The sequence below is a fragment of the Diadema antillarum genome, unplaced genomic scaffold, assembly GCF_040938485.1.
Source record: "Diadema antillarum isolate AM-2024a unplaced genomic scaffold, OU_Dant_1.0 seq00001137_RagTag, whole genome shotgun sequence".
In the NCBI taxonomy this organism is placed as follows: Eukaryota; Metazoa; Echinodermata; class Echinoidea; order Diadematoida; family Diadematidae; genus Diadema; species Diadema antillarum.
The window spans coordinates 345,910-370,182 of NW_027271949.1; the positions used below are offsets into that span (position 1 = coordinate 345,910).

The following is a 24,273-nucleotide window of genomic DNA, read 5'->3' on the forward strand; positions in this document are numbered from 1 at the left end:
ACGCTAGCTGTGCGATGAATGGAACAAATAACAAGATGATAACCACCAGAGCAACAACAATGAAGGGATTAACAGATTAAGCTGAAATTGGGCATGCCTTATTAACACATTCTGTTGATGATCAATGCCAACTTTCAAGCAGTTGTGTTATCCCTTCTAAAGGTATTGGAGTTGAAAGTGATGAGCATGGACAGGGTTTTTAAGAAGTGAAAAAAGGACTCTTTGAGAAACACCTAATTACACTATTTCATTAAAAAGTGTTCCAGAAAAACTGCTCATAACCCAATTTCCTTTTCATTTTATGATCCTAAACTTTAGTATGATGTAGAAGAAGATTTGCTCGTTCAGAAAATATGAAAAAGTCAGTATTGGCTAGGTTGACCTATTTCACCTATTTTCAGCTCTCACACAAAATCAGTGCGTGCAACTTTTTGTTCGTTTTGTGATGCACGGTCACATTTATGATGAAAATAACCGAAGACTTGACCTAGAACTCTGTGTAAGGGGTCTAGAGGGTAGAGCCTGTGGTCGATCTAGGACCTACATTGTGTATGAATAGCTAAACTACATTCTAACGTTAGGACAAGTTAGAGTCTAGGTTTTAGATCTTCTGATTTCGAGACAGGGTTGTAATATTTTTAAATCTTAAAATAGTTTCCATATTGTAGTAATTCACAGTGTTTCGGGTGCTTAAGTGCACGCCTTCGAAGAAGAGCTTTTATCAATTTTCCTACCTACCTCAAGGTCCTTGTTTGGACAATCAATCCGTTCCAAATTAACGATTCGATCGATGGCCATGCCCCATCCAGCGCGCAGCAACCATGCCACCGGCTAGTGTAGGAATAGCGCTACACTTACCCAGGGCTCGACACTAACGGTGGCCCGGTGGCCCGGGGCCACCAAAAATGAAAGTCGGGCCACCAAATTTCAAAAAAGGGCAAATTTGGTGGCCCGCCTCAGGCCACCAAAATTTTTTTAAAAGTACGTCAATAAATTCGTAACTTTTTGCACCGGAAATTAGCAGTTAAATTTGTTCAAAGGATGGATGAAAAGGACTGAATGAATGCCTGAGAGTGAGTGTTGCAAGTTTGTTGAAGTTTATTTATGAGTAGATATGTCCAACTTCTAATTCTTACTATTATAAATCTTAAATATTTGACTCTTTAAAAAAAAGGACTTTTAATGTTTTTGTTTTTTTTCGGGACACCAAATGTTTCTCTCGGGCCACCAAAAATTTGAAATTTAGGATTTTGGTGGCCCCATCGGGCCACCAAACAAAAAAGTTAGTGTCGAGCCATGACTTACAATGTGTAGGCCTACATGTATCCTGTGATGTGCGCCGCACACAGTACACAAAGTACAAGCAAGGAGAATAGTACACTGATACAGTGCTACACTTACGTAGTTGCATGGCCAAAATACAACATGCATTTTTTATATTTACCAGTAAAAATATTCAAAGTCCAGAAAGTCACACTCGTGTGGCTGATACACTGCCAATAATGAATTTAGGTGGATTCGTGGAGCAAAAAGTACTTGGAGGGAGAGTTTCTTCTTCCGCTGAGCGCACCATGGTGGCCAAACTCATTCCTGAATTATTAATGAGCAATTAAACCCAATTTAGCCCAATTCTATTTTGGGTTTGATTTGAACCTGAAATAGACTTTGGTTTAGCTAAACCTCTCTAGCAGAAAGAGAAATGTGTGTTGTAGCAATATGAGCCCATCCTCAAAGGGTTAAAAGATAATAGTCTGCAAGAATGCATGGAAGGTCAGGTCAACTTGCCATACTCAGGTGAGCTCCAGACCCAGTGGACCTAATTAATCTCTTGTTTAAAAATAAAAAGCATACTAAATATTGTAGATTGAGCTAATTCCCTGAGTTTTTCAGTATTTGACTATTTTATAGCACATGTTCCAGCTGTACTGTGCAGATGCGCAGGATACATTTTTCATTATAGTAAAACAATTTGCTGCCATGGTAACTTTCTTTTTTTGAATAAGAACAAATGTATATTTCAGGGATTAAACACATTCCTTGGTTTTAAAGTTTGTAACTTGAAATTCAACAAATGTGATTGCAATAAGATGAATATGTATAAAGCAAGTTTTATTGGTGTTTGATGATGCATTGCCATGGTAGCAACATTTTTTGAATGAATTTGTAATAATTTATAATAATTATAATAATAATATGAATTTATGTTGTGCTAAATCCACTCTAAAGTGCGCTGAAAGCGCTACATAATATTATTACCCTGATGTCTGGATACATTATTTCCCACCAGCACTGACAGTGCTCACTCTCCACTCCCTGGGGAGCATTCCAGCCAGTTGCCATCGTACAGGTGCCCACATGCTGATAAACCAACATAAACATTCTCATCCTACCGGGTATCCATTTATACTCGTGGGTGGAGAGCAGCAATGTGGATAAATTACCTTGCTGAAGGACAAATGTGTCTGACATTGTGGGATTCAAACCCATGAACCTAAATCATGCTCATGCAATTCAGAAACGTGCGCTCTTACCACTCGGCCACGACATCTCCGCACGAATCAATAGTGTCATGTATACGTTTATGCAATAAACTTTGATCCTTGAGCAGATAAACCAATACTCTGAAAACCCCAAAACATAATACACTGAACAAGGATACTGACATAGCAAGCTCACATAACACTGTATTTCTGTAAGGTGGCAATGTACAATGTAATTTCATTACTACACAACTTGCATTACAACTTCACCTGTGTAGAATTTGTGCATGCTTTCTTCTTATGTTATGCTTCCTTCTGTGGGAAGTTGCTCTGATATTATCATTACTCAGTGAATCTTAATGAATTTGTAAACATTCTTATCCCTCCTCCCAATCACTCAAAATTCTGAAATTCTCGTGTACTCAGTACATCATAACCAATATATAGGTGTTCAAATGCAAAAGTCTGAAAATCATCCAGAAGTCTCCAAACGTATAAGGTTTTGATTTCAAATTTTGCAGTCTTGTGACTGCTATAAAGTTTGAATTTGCAAGACATGTTGTTCATGTAAGTTTGACAATGTGTTGCCGTGATAATGATTTTATCGAATAAATCTTAGGGATTGAAGCTCTCTCTCTCACTTCAAATACAGTGTGATCGCTTTCATTTGCAAATCTACAAGACCATTCAAAATGGGTTATTTCATATTTTTGTAATTACTCCATTTCCCCATGTTTCTGCCATTTCAACCATGGTAGATTTGACAGTAAAGTTTTCTACTACAACATGGTGTTATGGTGAAGATGTGGCATAAATTCATACCCATGGATATCAATTTTTCAGTGGAAATGTGTGTATTTTATGTAGCTCTTTGGCTGGGGGTATTAATGACATTCAGTGATTTATTTCTAGTTTCATATATATGACACTGCATTAAATACTTTAATGGCTTTACATGAACCTGATGTGCTTGTAATAACGCTAGAATGCTGTTCACCTTGAAATATTTGCTGATCGATGAGGTCTGTGATATATTTTTAGTGGTTGAAGTCTAAATGAGAAAATAATGAGTGAATGTGAAATCATGAAGGGAGTGCTCCTAACAAAGTATACATTTCTGTTACCATAATAGGTGATTTTTTACATACGGTCATGCCTCTTCCAAGACGCGGGCTGTGACGTCCCACCTGAGGTTCAAGAACCAGTTCCACTAGGCAAGGAGGCACCAGCAGTCAGTCGTCACATCAACCAGATGCTATCTGCCCCTAACTCAGTTTCAGTGCAGCATGAGAATGTTGACTCCAACAACACTGGCTGGGAGCGCAACCCGGTCTTGTCATATATGACCCTCATCGGACAGCTGCTTAATGGGGCTGGGACGCCTGATGTGATGTACTGTCTCCTGGAATTGGTTGCTATGGCACCAGATCAGCTGTCAGGCTACTACATCAACAAGCTGGACTGGATCAAAGTAAGTGTGGGGTAATTTTTCTCACTTACGTGACTTTTCAGAAGCTGTAAGTCCAAATGAGAGTGTTGTATATATATATATATATATATATATATATACACACAACTGTATATATGTGACCCTGCACCTCAAAACAAACAAAAAGTCACCAGACATGAATTTGTAGTTAAGACCATATTCTGAAAGAGCAGACTTTAAGCTTTAAAATGATGTATAACTCAAATCAAATGGACTCTCCTAACCTATCTAAAAGAATGTTGATGTAAGAAAAGAAATTTGTTAACGGCAGTCTATACTGGAGTGTGTTTCACCTGGTTCTCTGAGGAGAGAAAAAATTAATGCTTGCAAGATTTCCTTTAAAGTTTAACCTCAGGCTGACTAGAATTATTAGGTCTCATCCTTAGGGGCAGGGAATACAGTTATTCAACAGGTATGTTTGGTTCCCATAGCTGCCTATAGGTTGATGCTGCTAAGGGCCAATGACTGTCAACTTTAGTCATCATCTTTTTATCTAGTTGTTGGTTTTTGTTTTTCCCCCTTTTTTTCTCATCAGCATTCAGTATTAAATCTGTTCAAACTTGACCTAATTGGGAAATTTAGCAAGCACACTCAGGTGTAGCAATGTACTTTAATCAGAAAGGAAGGTCATAGTGACACAATGGGGTTAAGAGAGATTACATCATCTCTTTTTTATTGATAGTAAATCTCCAGACATCCATGGCAATTGGCAAACAAAACCAAAAATAAGTATAATGCGTTGTGCATAGATATCTCTATGGATGCTACAATTCTGTATTAATTTGTTGGCCACAGAAGAGGTTTGTACAATTTGTTACAAATGTACCATCAAGGGTGTCCATGGAAATTTTACATTAAGGCCAAATCTATCTGCAACCAAGGAGCTGTTGTAGCTCAGTGGATAGCACCAGTGACTATCTACCACAGTGTCCCTGGTTCTAATCCCCTAGCTGAAGCAGTTGTGCCCCTAGGCAAGGCATTTTATTCTCTTTGCCTAGTCCTTCAGAGGAGGTTTGAGTGGTTGTCTGCTTATGAGCATTTAAGGTCAGTAGTGATCAGAATGAGAAAATATACCAACTCAAATTCAAATACAAATTTCAGGTGAGCAACAAGCCTCTGGCATTTTTCTGAACTGTTATTTTTGGTCTGGTTCACCAAACCCCTTCTGCCATACAACTATTGCAACCTTTGCAACTATTGCAACGTTTTAGGGCAAGTGATAATGTGGCTAAAGTATCTATGAACAGTTTACATTTTAGGGATATTGTACGTAAATGTAATTAAATGTGAGTGATGAGCTTTACTGCATGGGTTGTATTTCATATAAATTTTTTGTGTTTACAGAGCTTCGTCTTTGCTATCTCGGAACCAATGCGGGACACTGCAGCCCAGCTGTATGCTATTATAGCTTGCAGAACAAGCGAAGATAGACTTGAAAGCATTCTTAAAGTACTCATCAATAATGCTAAGAATCAGGTGAGTTTTGAGGGTCTGAGAAGAGTGACCATTAACCCAATATATACATGTATGTAGCTCCTACCTCCTTGAGGGTTTAAGAGATAGAGAGAAAAAGAAAAGATCAAAACTGTTGTCTGAAAGTGTCATCTGGTATCAGTTATACACATTGTTTATGGCCACTGCAATGTGGAGATGAGTAGTACAGTCTTGCACACACACACACCTTATTTATGGTCACATTTGATTGCTTTCTTCTCACCTCAGATCAAGAACACAATCAGGGGACAAATTTTCACAGTTCAAGATGAGTGAACTGGTAAAAGGAATAATCCCAATAGAAATGTCAGCAACCAAAGCATTTATAACAGTCAGTAAAACAATGTTTCCAAAGTAACAACATTTTAACTTCTTCTTCAAGGCATGTTAACCCTAAAAAGACTGGGGGGGGGCCTAAAAGGCCCCCCCCCTCGACATTTCGCGCGATTACTCAGCAACACGCAATGCTCTCGCCGCGATGCTCTATGACTTTTTTCTTTCGAGTTTCCCGCACATTTTGACACCAAATTTGTGACGCCCGGGGGTACAGTTCTGAAGTTACATAACTTTTTGTACATGCATGTGAGACCGAAAATGGCTCAAAAATGTGATTTTGTGTACAAAGTCAATACAAATTGAGTTTTATCACATGGTTCATATAAATATGCTTATTTTTACTCTCAATGGCTAAAATCAATTTGTTTTAGTAGTATTATGCTTCAAAAAGGGTCTGCCACAAATTTTGCTGAAAAAAACAACAAAAACAAAAGGTCGAAAAAACAATGAAATACATAAGAAATTCATAAAACAATAAAATAAATAAGAAATTAATTTTGATACCGAATTTTTTTTCAAGTACATTTGCTCAGAATGCTACAAAGAATATCTAGACCAAAAATGAGCACTTTTGGAGCTTTATTTACTGATTTAGATAAAAAAGTCTGATTTCGTTAAACAGCTCTGAAATTATCAAAGTACAGTACTGTAACAACTGATTTGTTTCAATCTTAAATCTTAAAAACTTGAATACTAATGGCATACTGGCAAATATTGACTCTACTTAATATGCCCCCATTGATAGAGGGTCATGAATTGCTGGCTGATGGTATATGGTTCAGTATGTAGATAAATAATGAATTTAAAAAAAAAATGCATTAACTCTTTATGCGCCATGGTACAAACTCCCAGTGTGCCACATTATTTTGAGATAGCAAAAAAAAAAGCATTGAGAGCCTACTTTTTGGTCTGTAAATCTGTTTTGGCATATTCAATAATTGTACATCACAAAAACTTCCAAAAGTCATTTCAATTCTTATGTATTTTATTGTTTTCAGAATTTCTTATGTATTTCCTTGTGTTTCAACTGTTGTTTTTTCTTTATTTTTTTATTGGAAATTGTCACTGACCACTTTTCTACCATAATTAGCATAAAATTAATCAATGAAAGTGATCAATTGTAAAAATAATCAGGTTTTTATGACTTTCATGACAGAGCACTGTTTTCCATAGGAAATGTACACAAAATCACAAAATTGTGCCCGTTTTGGGGCGACATGCCGATACAGAAATGGGTGTGGCTTCGTAAAAATATGCGCGGACGTTGCAAATTTTGTCTCAAAAGTTGCGCGAGACTTGAACAAAGAAAGTCAAGAAACCTGGTGACAAGGTCTTCTCGCGTTACAGAATTATAGCGCAAAACGTCGAGGGGGGGGGGGGTGGATTCTGCCCGTCCCTTTAGGGTTAAGAAAGAGCATAAAGTTGTTTGAACTTTCATGCCTAGTTTGAAAACACATGTACATGTGTATAAAAAGAGATGGTTTAGGATTCGATGACAGTTCTTTATTCCAAAGGTTCATTGTTACCAAAGTTCGTTATTCGGAATGCACCTAATTTCAGAGGTTCGCCATTCCCAGGATTTGTTATTCCAAAGGTTCGTTAATCCAAAAATGAAATAAGGTTCATTATTCTGAAGCTTCATTCTTCTGAAGATTCATTAATCTGAAAGATCATAATTCCAGAAGCGAGATAAGGTTCTTTGTACCTAAGGTTCATTGATCCGAAAATGAAATAATGTTCGTTATTCTGAAGATTTGTTCATCCAAAAAAGAGAAAGATTTGGTATTCCAAAGGTTCATTAATCCGAATATAAAATTAGGTTCATTATTCTGAAGGTTTGCTGAAACAAAAATGAGAATGGTTAGTTATCCCGATGGTTTGTTTATTTGAAGACGATATGAGGTTTGTAATCCAAAGTTTTGTTAGTGTACTCACCCTTTTTTGTCACTTTTGGATTAGCAAACTTTATTTCATGTTCCAATAAACAAATTTTAGGGGATACAAAGATTCCTATCATTTTTGTCTCGCCCACCGGAGGTGAAGGCGAGACTAAGGGATCCAAATGGTGTCCGTCCGTCGTCCGTCAGTCATCCGTCCGTCGTCCGTCGTCCGTCACAAATGTTAAAGTTTACCTGCAAGACTCTCTTATGATGCATAACTTGGCAACTGCTACAACAATGGCAGCCACACTTGGGTGATAGAAGCACTAGGGGTGTCTTCATGTTATGGCGTTGTAGGAGGTCATGTGATGATGTCAAAGGTCATTTGAGGTCATATATTAAAGAGTATGTGCAAGACTCTCTTTTCTATGTTGAAGTTTACCTGCAAGACTCTCTTTTGACAAATAACTTCACATAAGTTGCTTGGATTACAACGTAACTTGGGTCATAGATGCACTGGGGGTACCTTCATGTTGTGGTGGCATTGGAGGTCACAGGATAAGGTCAAAGGTCATTTGAGGTCATACGTTAAAGTTTACTGCAAGACTCTCTTATCACACGTAACTCGACACATGTTGCTACAATGGTAATCAAACTTGGGTGATGGATGCACTGGGGGTACCTTCATGTTATGGTGCCGTAAGAGGTCACATGATAAGGTCATTTGAGGTCATACGTTAAAGTTTACTTGCAAGACTCTCTTATCACAAGTAACTCAGCACATGTTGCTACAATGGCAATCAAACTCGGGTGATGGTAGATGTCTCTTGGGAAGTTGAAGGTAACCACAAGGTCAAAGGTTACAGACGGGGGTCAACGAACTTTTAGGGTCCAATGTTAAGTTTTTAGGGCGCATTTCGTTTATGGCTCATAACTTTTGATCCCTTTTGTCCGTTTGTGACCAAACTTGGATGGAAGATGTCCCTTGGGGAGGTGAAGGTCGTCACAAGGTCAAAGGTCACAGACAGAGGTCAACAAACTTTTAGGGCCCAATGTTATGTTTTTAGGGCACGTTTTGATTGTGGTTCATAACTTTTGATCCCTATGTCCGTTTGTGACCAAACTTGGACGGTAGATGTCCCTTGGGGAGTTAAAGGTCATCACAAGGTCAAAGGTCACAGAAAGGCGTCAACAAATTCTTAGGACCCAATGTTAAGTTTTCATGGCGCGTTTCGATTATGGCTCATTTTGATCCCTTTGTCCGTTTGTGACCAAACTTGGATGGAAGATGTCCCTTGGGGAGGTGAAGGTCGTCACAAGGTCAAAGGTCACAGACAGGGGTTAACAAACTTTTAGGGCCCAATGTTATGTTTTTAGGGCGCGTTTTGATTGTGGCTCATAACTTTTGATCCCTATGTCCGTTTGTGACCAAACTTGGACAGTAGATGTCCCTTGGGGAGTTAAAGGTCATCACAAGGTCAAAGGTCACAGAAAGGCGTCAACAAATTCTTAGGACCCAATGTTAAGTTTTCATGGCGCGTTTCGATTATGGCTCATTTTGATCCCTTTGTCCGTTTGTGACCAAACTTGGATGGAAGATGTCCCTTGGGGAGGTGAAGGTCGACACAAGGTCAAAGGTCACAGACAGGGGTTAACAAACTTTTAGGGCCCAATGTTATGTTTTTAGGGCGCGTTTTGATTGTGGCTCATAACTTTTGATCCCTATGTCCGTTTGTGACCAAACTTGGACGGTAGATGTCCCTTGGGGAGTTAAAGGTCATCACAAGGTCAAAGGTCACAGAAAGGGTTCAACAAATTCTCAGGGCCCAATGTTAAGTTTTTATGGCACGTTTGGATTATGGCTCATTTCTTTTGATCCCTTTGTCCGTTTGTGACAAAACTTGGATGGTAAATGTCCCTTAGGGTGTTGAAGGTCACCACAAGGTCAAAGGTCATAAGCAGGTCAATTAACTTTTGGGAGTTATAAAAGATATTAATTCCTTGTACGCGAATGGGCGAGACACAATTTGGCGATTGCCTTGTTGGAGTAAGGAACCTTTGTAATACCTACCTTATTTCATTGTTGGATTAACAAACCTTACAAGTAACAAACCTTCAGAATAATGCCACAATGCTCGTAATAACGAATGCTATTTCATTTTAAAATTAACAAGCATCTAGGTATATCAGACTTTATGTGTTTTGTAATAACAAACCTCAGAATATCAAACCTTATTTCATTGCGGATTAATGCATTATATGGCACAAGTTCTCCAAAGAAAAGTGTGTTGCACAGGGAGTGAACACAGAGTGATGTGAAGCATCCGCCCGTGCAAAGACGCTTTGTAAATGGTTGTTCTGCTAGGTATTTTTTTAGCAATCCGCTTTTTGTTATAACGGAGCACATTATTTTTGTTTTTCTTTGTCAGTGGCGCTCAGAGAAGACTTCATTAAATAACAAAAATTTTACTATAAATGGGTTCATTGTAAGCTAATTTTGTACCATAGACTTTAATGACGATCATTTTGGGACCTGAATTTTTACTTCATTTTAACAGAATCTCATTACAATCATGTTCATTGCATTAACCTGAGTGCAGGATGGCTTCTCTGTGTTGTATGTACTCGAAATTCAAGCATAGTTGATAATAGCTTAACACAGGTAACCACTTGTATCCATGTGTGTAGGTATTTTAGTGAGTATTCTCAACATCATAAGCTGACAATGCAGACAGCATTAATACAGGTTTATTAGGTAACCTTTTTCCTAGAGATCACACTTTGATAATGTCAGAATCTGTCTTTATATCTGTGTTTTCATCTCATTTCTTAACTTGAAACTTCTTGACTTCTAAAAGACATGGTTACAACTTCAGTTTGGTTACTGATGTGTGACATTGGAATGAAGTCACTTTGTAAAATCATTTTAATTGTTTGTATCTCTGTTACTTAATTTCAGTTTTTAATGAAACCTGGTAGGTACATGCTGTATTTTGTTTAATGAAATATGTGTACAACACAAAATTATTGCAGGGTTTGCACACATCAAAATTTTAAAATGCTGCCAATGATCTAAAAATCCACATTATGTTTCAGGCCTTTTTACTAGTAAGCATTTCAGAATTGAGCTCTTTAAATGACCCTTTCATTCTCGATATCTCTTTACACCCTTTATTTTGAAAAAAAAAAATCATTCCCAGCTCCTATTTTAGACCTTTTCATATTGCAGTACCCTTTGGATTACCCTTTTATTCTCTGTACCTCAGTAGTGAGTACACCCTTTATTTTGCTGAAGAATTTCTATAACCTTTTCATTTTTAGCTCTCTTGTAATAGACCCTTTCAAATTGCAGTTGTTTGCTAAGTTTGCTAGTTTCCCCAGTTTGCTGTGTTCTTCATAGGTACAAGTCTGCAAGAATGTAATGCATTGGACAGTTAACTTTTGATACTTGGGTGAGCCCTTAACCCACTGGGTCTCTTGTTCTTATTGCATTTAGTCAGTTGAATGCCAGCATGGATCCATTTTGGCAATGGGATACATCATTGGATGTCAGTTTCATCTCACAAAGAAAGCTGCCAAGAACCGAATGGAAGACGATATGGACATTGACAGAACTCCTTCACAAACTCCCCTGCAGGCTACCATCACCAGTGCAACGCAGCTCTTGGGTAAATAACAGATTCAAGCATTAGTTTGGGCCTCTTCTGTCTTTCTTCATATTTCTCTTCATCCTTTTGAAGAGTAAACAGGGGTCATGCACTACTGTTAAGCCAGAAACCTCAGCGAAATTTATGAGTAGGAATGATTCATGTAAATGAAATGCTTGTGAAAGTTTTCTACACGATGAAAAAATGTCAGGTGCCAATTCGCGAAAGTTTCATGTTGCTGAAAAGGCCATCAGCTCCGATTTACAAATGTTTCTGGTTTTACAGTATACTTCAAAAGATGTATAAAATAGGAATGTAACATCCAATATGCTAATACAACCAATCTTGTATTTCCAATAAAACTATATGACCAAAACTACTTTACGACTTGCTGAACATTTGCTGTTCCCTTGAGATAATGGGCCTTATGCCTAAAAAGTAGAATTGCTTGCAACAAGCTACATACACAAGCTTCATGAAACTTCATGCATATACACGCACTGCTTGACAGTGATTCTATTTGGAAGATTTTATAATGAGGCCAAAGGTCAAAGGTCAGGTTGAAATGCTCATATTACTTTTTTTTTTCTCTCCATACCGGAATGTACCTGTACCTTAATGTATACATGTACAAGGTATATACTGCACAATGATTCTATAGAGAAAGGTCCCTATGGGCTCAAAGTATTGTCATAAAAATGGATGTTTTAGTACTAGTTAGTGATTATTTAAAGAATTGTGGGTTGTGGGGTCAAGTAAAAATGCTGCAATTCCCAAATACAAGTAACTTCTCTTTTAAACGATTTAGCCATCCATCCTAGTGAACCTAGGTCAAGAAAATTAATCACTCTACACATTTGTGACAAACATGTCATTTCACTTCTTTTTTTTTTTGTTGCCAATGATGTGAAACTATCTTGTGTCACATGGTCAAGACATACTCTAGACCTATAGAGAAAACTATGCAATATGGGGGAGGCATACCAGTCACCTTAGCGACATTTCTAGTTTGTTTGTTTGTTTGTTTGTTTGTTTTTTACACATACCTTTCTCCAAGTGTCAAGTGTGGATAACAGCAACATGTTAATTGGTCACGGTGCTTGTGTGGCCCTTGGAGAAATAGCTCGCAATGGACCTCTACCTATCCCTGATGGTCAGCTTCTGGAAATGGGTACAGATGATGCAAAGTGTGATGACATCAAAAACAGCAAAAAGGGGAAGATGCCCGGTAGAGGATCAGCAGAGATATCAAAAGCAGGTCTCATACAGACATTGGTCAGCAAGTTGGATTCCATTAGATTTTCTATGAAGGTATGTTTTATTCCTCTTCATTTCCTCACTTTCATCCCATCCCACATTGCATGTAGTCCTGCCAACAAACTTTCACTGATTTTTTCTTTGGTTCACCTCAACTCTGGTGAACTGTTTTATTGTCGAACCCACCGGAAGTGAGGGGAGACTAAGGGATCGCCTGTGGCATCCATCTGTCCGTCCGTCCGTCCGTCATCTGTCCGTAACGTCCGTCACAGGCAGAGGTCAATGAACTTTTAGGGCGCATTTCGATTATGGACCGTAACTTTTGATCCGTAAGTCTATCTGTGACCAAACTTGGTTGGTAGATGTACCTTGGGGAGTTGATGGTCACCACAAGGTCAAAGGTCACAGACAGGGGTCCATGAACTTTTAGGGCCCAATGTTGAGTTTTTAGGGCATGTTTTGATTATGGGTCATAACTTTTGATCCGTAAGTCTATTTGTGACCAAACTTGGATGGTAGATGTACCTTGGGGAGTTGATGGTCACCACAAGGTCAAAGGTCACAGGCAGGGGTCAATGAACTTTAAGGGCCCAATGTACTGTGCATTTAATTATGACTCCTAACTTTTGATCCATACATGTCCATTTGTGAACAAAATTTTTAAAAGGTGTTGTATGTTTGTGGGCGAGACACATTACGGCACTTGCCTTGTTTGCTATTCTCCTGGAGCTCATAGTTATGTGACATGAAAGTGAGGACAACTGAAGAATGCATGGAAGAGACAGGTGGAGGAAGAGCTTGGGAATGCCTGCTTGAGGAAGGAGGATGCCCCAAATCGGGCAAGATGGTAAAAAGGTGTGAGAGCGGTTGCTGTGAGAATGAGGTAAATCTGGCCACCTTGTTAACGGGGACAAACCCTGATTGAAAATGGAGGATGTATGATATAAGGAGTTGCTCATTCATTGTTTGTTGTCCACAAACTCATTACATTTTCATCTTCTTTTGAGACCATTATCACTTTGAGCTGACCTTGGCAGGAATTAAAATTCTTTGGGACAAAATTTTACAGATGATATAGTGGCACCCATGGCAGGGCACCCATATTTGCCTACCTGTAAATATCTGAAGTCATCTTCTTTATATCTAGAAGTAGTTTGGCCAAGTTGTTGTAATTTTATATTCTAAGGGTTAAGAAAGTGGATTGGAGGGAGTAAAAATAATGAGATGAGGCCCAATGGTGAGAAATTGATATTTTTATATTTTCTCTCTTTTGCACAATCAGATTTTCCCCAAATCATACATGGATCTTTCTCTAGGTCTCGTGATACTAAATTGCTTCAATAAATAGCACATGTCCTCCCATTGGCAGTCAGGGACGTGGCTTCCAGTGTTCAAACCCTCAGAATATTCTCTTATGTTTCCCTCTCCAACCCACACTAGTAGTGGAGGCAAGTCATACAGTAGATGCTTTGGGGTGGCCAAAATATTCATGGAGAGGGCATATTGTTAACATTTTCCTTGGTGCTCTGCAGGATCATCATATTCATGTAATACAAATATATTCAAATTTTACATGAATGCAATATTAATGCCTAGAAGCAGGCCCTTAGAAAGCACCAAGCCAAAGGGTGTCTGATAAATCTTTTCTTCGGCAGATCAAGTAGTGTAATGTTTTTGTGAATAATACTGTGTGTAAATACTTTAATTGGTGCAAAATACCCCACTGAATATTTCCTGCTATTTTTTTTTTTTTTTTTTTTTTTGGGGGGGGGGGGGGGGGGAATAATGGTGAAAAAAAATGGCTGAATAATCCGGAAATGTTAATGTTAACATAAATGTTCCCATCACATTTAGCGAGGCACATGTACTCTGTTTTGCTTTCTAAAGGCCCTGTCACACCTTTCTGGGCGAGCTATGTGAGCTTGTCGCAAGTAGGGATTTTCCAGCACTCAGGAGAATTTTCTGCGGGTGGACAAGGAAGTTTGCGAGTTTCGCACTTGTGTCTTACCTGATAAACGTGTGCTACTTGCCTGCTACTTGCGTACATTCCATGTGACCTGCGTGAGAGCTTCGAAACCAATCCATTTTCAGTTATGGGCAACATATGGTGACTGCAAAGTACCTGCGTTACAGCTGCAAAGTACCTTCATGGGAGTTGCCTGCAAGGTGCTGCCGCTAAGGGCCTCATATAGGTGTTCTGGGCGTACCTCTGCGGGCAAACCCCGCAACTTGTCCGGAACAAGTTTTGAGCGTGCTCAAGGCCTTGTCACACCGAGTCTGGGGAAGCCTTGCGGGTTGACTTGCGGAGAAAAATTTTTGTTACTTGTAGCTCCCCTCAGTTGGCCTGCATCTGACTGTACCTAGCATGTATCTCACCCGTAGTTTTCCAGAGGCGAGCACGCAAGTCCGATTTACCTGCAGCCAAGTTTTGAGCATGACCAAAATTTTTTTCTGGGTGAGTCTCAGGGATTGCCCTCAGAGGTCCACGCAGAACACCAGCAGGAGGCCTGTAGCTGTTGCAAGTCACAGGCAGCTGACCCGCTTGAAGTACATAGGTTGCCCATGGATCTCTACCTATATGCCGGAAGTGCGTGTCATCTGCGGGCATTCTACGAGGATAATACGGGTGTTTTACTGGCAAGGAACGGTGTTGATACTACCGATATCCATGTAGCTGGTCAGTTCTGCGGGCGTGGAGCGAGCTATATGAGCAAATTGCATGTTTTCTTTTTCAGATGTGCATGCTATATGAATACAGTAGCAGTAAGAAGTAGTAGCTGCAATTTTTTTTTTTTTGAGAATGTATTTTTCTCTTCTGTACATCACAGGGCTTTTTAAAATGTGATTTTGTATTTTGTATTTCAACTCCTTAGGTGAAAGAACAAGTGTGCACCACCCTTGGTTTTCTGCCTGTTGGACAACCAAATTTTGAGTTCACCCAAACTGTTCTGGAAGGACTTTTCTCATCGGGAAGTGTGAGTATGATGAAAATTTGAAAGAAAAAAAAAATAGGTCGGGTTTAAAGATAATGAATTTTTCAAAGTTCAATATGGAAGCTCATTCAGGCTGTACAGTTTGTAAGCTTGATAGCAACAAAGGCTCAAGTGAGCCTTTGCAATCGTGTTTCTGCAATTGATGATGATGATCCACAGCATTTACATAGCGCCATATATCTGTTCTAGAAACATTCAAAGGTGCAGACTCCTCCAAGAGAGTTAGTGATTGAATGTCCACGAAAAATGTGAGACTTGAGTGAGGCTTTGAAGTGATCCAATTTGTCAATTTCACGGAGAAAGGATGGGAGGGAGTTCCAAAGGCGAGGAGCAATAGAGGAAAATGCTGTGTCTCTGTATTCCTTGAGATGTGTAATGGGCATGTGGAGAGTAAGGCCAGATGAACGAAGGCCAGGGCGAGGCTGTCGCTGCTCAATTAGGGAAGACACTGTCAGGTATCCTGACAGACCATGATGGCCTTAAATGTGAGCAGTAGGATCTTGAAATAAATTCTGTTTTTGATGGGAAGCCAATGCAGCTCAGTTGGCTGTGTGTTGTTGTGAGCTTATTACATTTTTGTCTAGTTTAAGATCCATCTTCAGATTTTGACCAAACTTGACAGGAATCATTGTTTTGGGCAGATTGTACAAAGTTATTGAATGGTTCAGGTAGTCCCCATGGGGGCCCAGGGTGTTGCCCAATGAAGGACTTTGATACTTGTGTATTCACCTTGCTCCAATATGCATTATCAGAAATTCACCAAATTTGGAAAGTATCATTCATAATAGTAGCCATGACTTTAGTTTAGAGTGTCCAGTGGTAATATCTAGAGGAAATTTTAGAAATGAATGAACAATGAATTGTCCAGAATGACTGTTGGAAACAAAGTAGTTATTCATAACAGTAACAGTGGTCGTGGCTTCATTGGGCATGTTAAGGGATATTAACCATTTGGGAGAGTGCAAATAAATGATAGTGATAATAATTAGACAAACATGTATAGCGCAGCTACTATATAGATATACAGATTGCACTCTACTGCGATGTGATTTGAAGACAGCATGTGATTTGGCCTCCTCATTTTCTCAGGTAATTTATTCGAAAGTTTTGGAGCAGCACAATTGTTCAAAGTCACATGTTCATAACCAGGAAAAGATTTGCATCATTAATGCTAGAAAGGAATCATCATTAGGTGTTGAGATACACAAAGTTATTTTAAAATGAACCCATGTTTCTCACAGTTTGGCTCAGAAGTGGGGTCTTGAAGAGATGACCTGCATTGTGGTAGATATCATCTTGTCTGGAACCAGGAGAACACACTTGTAGGGTGCTATCGGCCATCGCATAACCTTCCACATACCCGCTACTGGGATTTTAAAACCACCTTTCATTCACTAAGAAGGGATTTTTAGATTCCCCTGAAACTTGGCATACTTTGAAAAGTAAGCACAAAAATAGAATACCAACATTCTTTTACGTTTAATACCCAAAACATGTATTTTCAAACCTACTTGGAAATTGACTTGTGCAACTTTTTAAGTGTCTTATGATGTATGGTAATACATTTTAACCAATTACTTTCGCAATTCTGTGAGAACCTTGAATGCCCCAAAACAAGATTCTTTTTGCTGTCAGTAAAGAATGGACAGGCTGGTATCTACTTGTGCGAAAGCACTTCGGCATTACATTGTACTGTAAAAGTGGAAATTTTCATGGTGTGGAGATTTTCGCGCATTTGCGCAACTAAAAACTAGCGTGAAAATGTAAACACTTGAATAATTTTGCTTGTTATACAATGTTTGTACTGTCTTGATTCCATGGAATTAAAAACATGCAAAATTCATCACATTCAGCAAAGCATGAAAGATTACTAGCGCGAAAAATATCCATTTGTACAGTATTGACGCTCCACAGTCAAGTGCATGTGCCATCAAACAATTCAACATATGAATTGCACATGAGATATGAATAGAGCATGCACTGGGCTTGCAAATTGCACTGAAATCACAGAAACAAAACACTTTATAGAATATTGATTATTTAATATTATTCACATAAATTAAACCCAAATCAGGGATTTGGAAGTGTTAAATATAGATGCCAGCTTTCATGTTGTTTCAACTGAAACTGAAATTAATTGTTTGATAATGATACCTTCATATACTAGTATAAAATTTAATGTTTAATTTTCTTTTCAAATTGTGTAGGCATTGATGCCGCAAAGCTCACTAGAGTGAGTTGCGAGGAACAACATGCAAAATCTACATTCATGAAATAACTAAGATAGCTAACTTCTGTTTCAGATTGTGTACGCAGCAGCATGCACTGCAAAGCTCGCATTGGCATGCAAGTCGACATTGATATCACACGCTTCCCGACAACTGATTTGGTTTGAATTTATATAAGTGATTGAATATAAGCTATAAAGTATTTCCTGTAATTTTGGTGCATTTTGGTAAGGTGAATTTGAGACATCTACACGTGTACTTGAATACAAAAGTAGGCCTGCATACGTGCTGCACATGTCATGCAGTAAGTTTGTATCATAATAAGTAAATCTTCCTTTTGGTCATTTTAGGCATAGAATGTATATCCACAACTTGTACATGTACATATACCTTCTGTGTTAGCTGTAATTTTTTGCATACAGATATTTTTTCGATTTTTAAGAGGTCTCAGACATTTTCACGAGATGTTATTTTCACGAATTGAAACCAAAGCTATTGTATCAAAGTGTACTACCAGTGCTCACCGTTTAATCAGGAGGGGCTGGGAGACATGTTTTTTTTCCCATTTAAGCGGTGCTCCCACTTAGATAGTCACATGAAGCCAAGTATGTGGGCATTACACTAAGCCGTGCACAACTATCAAACCCGCCGAGAACCACAGCAACAAATACACACACACTACGACATGCATACACAAAATGGCGATAAGAAAAGACACAGCAGTCTCATAATTTTGGCAAATGTATCATCAGTACAAACCTTTATTTGATTCACAAAATAACCCCTTTTTAGAGTTCAAAGTACACATACCAAGTCATGATGCCTACCCTATTAATGCAGAGAAAGAGTCAGCTATGCTAACTTCCACACGCTGTTTATTAAACATGTTCACAACATGCACATCACGACGACACTGATTGCGACGATCACATGAACACATATTTCTCATATTCATGCCCCATGTTATGCTGTCACACACAAACACACACACTGCATTTATGCTATGCCCGAACAGGGAGAGTATAGGCCGCATGCGGGGAAGGCGACTCTCCATATTGCACTGAAGGGGTAGCACTCAGTGTAAGTACATGACGTATTGAGTAGAAGCTGATGACGCACAATAGGATGACGCTCAATCGCGATAAGACCGCCTGTGCACGACATCTCACCATCAGGCGTCTAATGGCATCTGTCTAGACTGCAGTCAGCATAATCTATCGCAAACTAGTTAGAAAATGATCCTTCTGGTTAGGAAATTAAGTTCCTACAATTATTTCTAAGGATTTACTTATTATTTTTAGATATTAATACACAGACAGTGGAAGTGTTTCAGCCAGATTTGTCCAGATAAAGCGGTTCATGGTTCAGCACACGAACATTTCGTTACATCAAGTTTTATTGCACTTAAGCGGGGTTCCCGCTTAAGCAGTTCCTAATTCGCAGCGTATGGCAACATTTTCGCATGTGTTAAATCGCAGTCCAACAGTGATTCACGAAATTCGCGAAAATTAAACCCTCGCAAAAATAATAGCTTATATACTATTTTTTAATGACATTCTGAAACTGAAAACCCCTCAAAAGAAGCATGGCATTTATGTTACGAAAAGGATTTAAATGGAAAAATGAGCAAAGAAAATGGGATTCCATCAGGATTCAAACCGGAGACCTCCAGATGCTGGCCAGGTGGATTTAAATGGATACATTTTACAAAATAGAAATTGTCTGTGTGAGTGCTAGGCCTGGAGTGTGCACACCGGCCTTGGTACAGCTGTGGATCAGGACCTGTGTACTGTCTTTGAAGTCTAGACTTGCAATGTGGGTGATCATGAGTGGGTGGTATTATGGTGCAGCTCAACTCTGCTGTATACATAGCTGCAGTCCAGTGGGTTTTCATATACAAATTAAGTTCAGCAATAACTTTTGTTGATGGTTGTTTCTTTAAATTAAATATTGTTGTAGGCTTATAAGGATAGAGAAATATTTCTCAAGTGAAGTCTACCTGATACAATCAATGAAATGAATGAAACACTGAATTCAACACGTGAAGTTTTTGCATAATCCCAACATAGGTTTAGACCAGAGTTCTAGGTCTACGCTTGTATGTGCATGTAGTCTTCCAAGCTCCCCATGATCCAAAGAGTATAGAAGCGCACATATTAGTGTGCTGCGTGCGCTTCTATAGTCTTTGCTGTGATACCCATTCATACAATTCAGAGTGCATGTACATAGACGTGTGTTGGGAGGCAAAACAAATCCCCATGGCCATAGCACCACATGAAATAAACTGTGATTGTACTATGTTAATGAGAACTCATGGTTCATTAATATTCATACTGCAGTAATTGCATTAGCTAGGCTTAGCTCAGTCTGACTGAGTGTGAGCCTGGCTCTGGTTGAGTGAGACGAGATTGATGAGACTGTGTAACATACTGGCAGTAGTGCTCTATTATACAAATGATGCACAGGACAGAGTGGATCGATGAGAATTGGATGCATGAGTTTAACTTTGGAACTGTTTAAATCCATGAGCGCAGTGAGTGGGTTTTAGACTGTTCTAAAGTTAAACGAGAGCATCCAATTCTCACTGATCCACAAAATAGGCCTGTGTATCATTCAAATGGGCCCATAAATTCATGAAATTGTGTCTACAACCATTTTCCCCATCGTGCATCCGGCACACCTACAACACCATACAAGACTTGAGCCATGCATTCAGATTTTACCGGACGCATGGCTCAGTGTGGATCAGTAAAGATCAGTGCTTGACAATTGACCAATCAGATTGCAGAGATTCTAAAGCCCATTTTATGATAGCGTTTTGATACACTAAATTCTGTCTCGATTTTAGTTCTTATCCTTACGCTTGCTTGATTTCTATCAGTCTCAAAGTTATGCTCGATATGGTAAAAGTTAAGCTTGATTTTTCTTGAAATCAAGTGAAAGTATCTTTATGAAACAGACCTACATTCAAGATTGAACTTGTGCTTCATTCATCAAGTCGCGCTTGATAAATCAAACGTATCAAGATCAATCACAGTTCTTCATCGAACATGGCCATGGTATACCAGAAGGGAAGGGTTGATAAAAGGACAGTACATATTTTGTGTTGTATATTTGTAGATATACAGCAGTTAGACTTTGGTTTTATTTTTGCCTCTACTGTTTTATTCTTGCCTCTTTAATATTTCAGAGTTGGAAAGGCATGCCATGCTCACTTGTGTAATATATCAGAGCTTCAGTTTGAACACAAGATGTATTTGATATTACCCTTTGCTAGCAGGTCAGTGATTTCATCACCTTCTGTAGAATTGATGAAATTGATGTGTGGTACAGAGTATTTAACACCCATGCTTAAGTAGTGATATTATTAGGGTCTTGTTTGTGACTCAATGGTCTGTTTGATGACACAGAGCAAACAAGTTGAACTCCACTTCAGTGTTGGAGATGCCCTTGCACAGGCCTCGCTTGGAACCCTGTCATCAGCCAGCCGGGATGTATGGACAGAAGATGAGCAGCCTCCATCCACAAGTGCCATATTGGAGAAACGCGGGGAGACTGGCTCAATGGACTGGGTGGAGTGGACATTGAATAGGATCCTGAAAGAGGAGATCAAAAGTCAAAACCCTCACAAGAGACACGTGAGTCAGACAGTCTATCCCACATTGAGACATGATAAAGCAAAAATTGTTGTTGAGCAATTACTGGAAAACACATTGCATTTTGTGTATGTTTATCACCAAAAAAAAAAAATGTATCATATCTCAAATTCTAAAGTGTGGCAGGCAACCAAGTGCATCAGTGAATTCTGCTGTCCCCATACTGTACCTTTGAATGCAACCTCAAGTTTATTTTCGGCGGACAGCCTGAAGAAAGCATAGAGCCTCAGTGGAGCTAGCTTATTCTTTGTTTTTTTCTCTAATGCTGACTAGACATGTGTACCATGTAGTTATTAATATGTCACTCTATGTGTAGTTTTGGTAATGTGTGTGGTAGCTGTTGCAAGACTAATATGGCATGCATAGGCGTCTACTTGTAGTAATTGACCATACAATGCCTATTTAACATACCAAAATGTACACGTGTATGCCTTAGCACTTTATCCACTCTCAACCCCTCATACATGTAGTATTTTTCAGAAGTTATTTTTTACACCCATTTTTAAGACATTCTGAGGGAAAATACGAAAAATAGATGAGGGTTTTCTGGAAATTTTATTCATTCAACCGAAATGACACCTGAAAATGTGGTAATTATAACATACACTGGATTTGTTTGTTTTATTACTGTTTAGGTAAATGATAAGCACTAATTGCTCTTGTATTTTATGTGTATTCAATGTGCCATGATACAGGCAGCTTGCTTGTGGCTCCTGTCTCTTGTGAAAAAGTGCAGCAGCCATCCCTTTGTCCAGGAACACCTTGGTGATGTGCAGAGGGCTTTCATTGACATGCTGTCAGAAAATGATGGTAAGTACATCAAAAATTGTCCTACCCCTCTTTTTCTTATTCTCTCTTTTCTATATGTTCCTGGCAGACTGGATACAAGAGTCTTGTTACCTGAAATGAAAGGAAAATGCACATGTTGTTATGGACATTATGTCTTTCATTTTGATACTTTTATTTTTTAGTTTAGACAGTCTAGTCTGCATAATTCTAACTTCTTGCTCTGTATGGACATAAATCTAAATATCTGTCTTATTATGCTCCTTTCTCGTTATCATCGGTGAGAATACCAATAACAACACTTTACCTTTAAACTATCTATTAAAATAATGAAAAGAAAGGAGCACTCTCTGGAAAAGTGTTTACAGAGAAAGAGGCTTTGAAATTTAGGGTCTATTCAAGTGCTTAATCTCACCAAGCTGTCCTCTGTACAATGAATGGGACACAAAAACAGAATGTAAAACTCCACAGTACTGTAAAAGTGGAAATTTTCGCAGTGTTCAAATTTTCGCGCATTTCGCGCAACCAGAAACTAGCGCGGAAATAAAAAGACGCGAATATTTTTGCTTGCCATATGTGCCTGTGCGTGATGTCTTGATTCCGCGGAATTAAAAACACGCGAAACTCTTCCGACCCGGCCAAGCGCGAAAAATTAGTCACGCGAAAATATCCACTTTTACAGTAACCAGCAATGATTATGGTTATTTGCACACTATTATCAAAATCACTTGAACAGAGTGTCTGAAATTTGTGCGCTGTAATTAACTGTTGGTGTTGACAGCATGATAAATTTCTGGAGTTCTTTTCTGCTACTATTGATGATATCATTCAACCAACACAAGGACTATGAATTACTTAACATATTTAATACAGTGCTCACTACTCAATCAGGAGGGGTCGGGAGTCAAGTTTTTCTCCCGTTTAAGCAGTGCTCCTGCTTAAACAGTAGCTGGTATTGGCCCGTACAAACCACACAACACGTAGCCCAGTATGTGGGCATTACACTAAACCATGCACAGTTATCAAACCCACTGATTAACGACAGCAACAAGCACACAAGCGCTATGACACGCATACACAAAACGGCAAAAGAAAAGGCGCAAAAGTCTCATAATTTTGACAAATGTGCGTCATCGGAACAAACCTTCATTTATTTGATCCACAAAATAACCCTGTTTTTAGAGGGGATCATGATGCCTATTACCCGATCAATGCAGAGAAAGAGGCAGCACTGCTTACTATAACACACTGTTTAACATGTTCACAACATGCACAGCACGACGACCTGATTGCGACGATCGTACGCACACATTTTTTCTCATCCCTTTATGCCTCCTTATGCTGTCTGTCACACACACAAATACACACTGCATGCATACTATGTGCATGAACAGGAAGAGTATGGGCCGCATGCGGGAAAGGTGACTCTCCATATTGCAGTGAAGGGGTGGCACCGTATATGTGCATAAGTAGAAGCCGATGACGCTCGATAAGGCTATGTCTTACTGCGTAACGACAAATGTTTAGACTGCAGTCGGCATAATCTATCTGGAATTGATTAGAAAATAACCCTTCTTGTAAGCAAATAAAATCTCTGCGATTACTTCTAAGGATTTACTTATTATTTTAAGACATTAATGACGGACACTGCAAGTGTTTCAGCCAGAATTTGTCCCGATAAAGCGGTTTATGGTTCCAATTAAGCAGTGGAAATAAACACGTGAAAATTTTGAATTTGTTACATCAAGTTTTGTTGCACTTAAGAGGGGTTCCCGCTAAAGCAGTCCCCAATTAATGGATGAACACTGTATATATGAATTAAGAAACAAAGTGGTAATGCATTTTTGGCCAATAAAGCATGAGCTTATTTGAGTCAAATTTTTGGCATCCCACGCCTTCTTCAGGAGTCTTGAGTCTTCAGGAGTAGATGACAGTATCAAAACTAGAGAGGGGCCGTCAAAGGCGGCAGACCCACGCCTAAGTACAAAGTCGGGGTAAACATAATGTGCATTCGGTCATCTACCAGA

At 39.0% G+C, this 24,273-nt stretch overlaps 1 pseudogene; it reads left to right on the top strand.

Moving 5' to 3' along the window:
* Positions 1-24,273, top strand: part of LOC139744120 (proteasome adapter and scaffold protein ECM29-like) — a 394,771-nt pseudogene that overhangs the window by 104,892 nt on the left and 265,606 nt on the right.